Raw genomic sequence first — 2,546 nt, 5'->3', positions numbered from 1 at the left:
GATCACCTCCCTCTCCCTGCTGGCCTCTCCTCTTTTAATGCAGCCCAGAACACAGCTGGCCTTCCAGGCTGCAGGCGCGCTCTGCTGGCTGATGTCCACTCATGGATCCCGGCTCATCCACCGCGATCCACAAGTCCTTCTCTGTGGGGCTGCTCTCAAGGTGTTCTTTGCTGAGTTTGTACAAACACCTGGGATTGCCCCTTCATCAGTGACACTGACAGAGGGGTTGAGTGCACCCTAATGACACCGAGCTGTGGGGTGCAGTGACACACCAGAGGGACAACGCCATCCAGAGAGACCTCAACAGGCTGAGTAGTGGCACTCAGCGATGTACCTTCCTGGCCCAGAAAGCCAACCGTATGCTGGGCTCCATCCAAAGATGTGCGGTCAGTAGGTGAAGGGAGGCGGTCCTGCCCCTCTGCTCTGCGCTGTGAGGCCTCACCTGGAGGTGCTGCGTCTGGATGTGGATGTCCGCAGCACAGGACAGACGTGGAGCTGTTGGAGCACATCCAGAGAACAGCCACAAAGTTGAACCGAGGGATGGAACGCCTTTCCTGTAAAGAGAGAGAGAGCTGGAGCTGTTCAGCCTGCAGAAGTGAAGGCTCCGAGGTGATCTGGTAACAGCCTTTCAACACCTGAAGGGAAGAACAAGGAAAGATTTAGCCTACATATAAAGAAAATCTTGTACAGTGATGGTGGTGACACAGCTGAACAGGTTACCCAGACATGTGATGGATGCCCTGTCCCTTCCAAGGTGAGGCTGAGTCAGCCTCTGGGCAGCCTGATCTAGCTGTGGATGTTCCTGTTTGTTGTGTGGCAGTTGGACGAGATCACCACCAATGGTACCAGGTACTCCAGCTGGGATAATCCACATCCGTCACAGAGCCTCTCTGGGCCAGTCCCAGTATTCAGCAGACCAGGGGCTTCACTGCATCATGCTGGGGTGATGCTGAATACAGCAGTCCAGAAGAGGACAATCCTTGGCTTTCTATAAAGATTTATTACACCTAAGGGTGCACAGAATGCCCTTAAACAACTCTGCATGGTTGGAAGCAGTGCATAACAGCCCTGAAATAAAGGAAGAATAAGTTACCCCATTCCAAAGATGAACACTCAGCCCACACTGCCAAGGAAGCAGTCTCCAGGTAGAGATGCTGCCCTTATGGCTTCCACCCCTTAAATGTGGTCAGGATACTACCAAAAAAAAAAAAAAAAAAAAAAAAAAAAAAAAAAAGGGGAGATTGCAGGCCTGAAATAAAGAAAAAACAAAGAAACCACTTACACCCTTCTCAAAGGCCAAAACTCACCCCTGCTCCACAGGAGACAGTCTCCAGAGATCAATGCTGCCCTTACATCTGCCAGCACTTCAGTGTGGTCAGGATGCCCCAAAAACAGGAAAGGCCACAGCCCTAAAACAAGAAGGAATCACTCATCCTTTCTCAAGGACCAGAGCTCACCCCACACTCCCAAGGAGACGGTCTCTAAAGACAGATACCACCTTAAAGGCTGCCAGCCCTTAAGTGGGGTCAGGATCCCCCCAACAACAAGATATTGCAACCCTGGAATAAAGACTCACTCACCCAGTTTCAAGGGTTCACCCCACACTCTAAAGGAAGCAGTCTCCAGGTGCAGTTGCTGCTCCTTCTGCTGATGGACCTTAAATGTGGTCAGGAGCCCCCAGAAAGTGAAATTACAATCCAGCAGTAAAGAAGAAATCAATGACCCCATTCCAAAAACAAACACTCAGCCCACACCCCAAAGGAAGCAGCCTCCATGGAGAAATGCTGCCCTTACAGCTTCCAGCCCTTAAAAGTGGTCAGGATCCCCAAAAAGAGAAAGACCAGAGCCCTGCAATAGAGCATCAATCACTCACCCCATTCCAAAGGGCAGAACTCGCTCCCAATGCTCCCAAGGAGGCAGCTCCCAAGCAGAATGCTGCCCTGTCTGTTCCCAGCCCTTAAATATGGGCAGGGAGGGGGTGGAGCCAAGCTCAGCCCTATCCGGTCCCACAGGTAAATTGCTTCCACCTGTGCTGGCAGGGCTGGCCACACCCCTCACCAGGTGCTCCATCACTGCTTCAGGCTGTAAACAACAAAAAAAAACCTAATTACAAGCAGGTGATTGGATCTGCCTGTCCGGCAAGGGGAGTTTGATCAAAGGATGAGCAACAATGGCGTGCATATTTTGATTGAAGTCTGTCCTCAAAGGCATTCAGTAAAATTTCTAATAGAGAGGGGAGCACAAATTTCAGTACTGATACAGCACACAAATTTCGGTACTGATGCAGAAGATGCTGAAAAGCTGTGTGTGCAGCCTGGATGGCAGAGTTGAGATCACCGGTGTGATCGGAGTGAGCGCTGTTTGCCAAATTGATGGGGACAGCTTGTGGCTCTGCAGTGAGAAACGTGTCGCCGACTTTCTTTGCAATTAAAGACCATCGTGAAAACAATTCAGGATTTGACATCCTCAGTGGGTGAACCTGGCACCTGCCTGCATGGCAGCTGACACAGGGATGACACTCGGGTGATATTGGGGAGCGACGCTGG

At 51.1% G+C, this 2,546-nt stretch overlaps 1 long non-coding RNA gene across 1 annotated transcript; it reads right to left on the bottom strand.

Annotated features, from left to right (window-relative positions):
• Positions 1–745: 745 nt before the first annotated feature.
• On the bottom strand, positions 746–1,988 carry LOC125687629 (uncharacterized). The gene is made up of 4 exons (XR_007374263.1): positions 1,874–1,988; positions 1,581–1,656; positions 1,308–1,409; positions 746–1,068 (listed from the first exon to the last, which is right to left on the bottom strand). It is a non-coding gene; the product is annotated as an uncharacterized LOC125687629 (long non-coding RNA).
• Positions 1,989–2,546: the final 558 nt, after the last annotated feature.

This window comes from Lagopus muta, unplaced genomic scaffold, assembly GCF_023343835.1.
Source record: "Lagopus muta isolate bLagMut1 unplaced genomic scaffold, bLagMut1 primary scaffold_126, whole genome shotgun sequence".
NCBI classification, from domain to species: domain Eukaryota; kingdom Metazoa; phylum Chordata; class Aves; order Galliformes; family Phasianidae; genus Lagopus; species Lagopus muta.
Note: the sequence above shows the minus strand (reverse complement) of the source record. Positions and strands in the feature narration are given on the sequence as shown.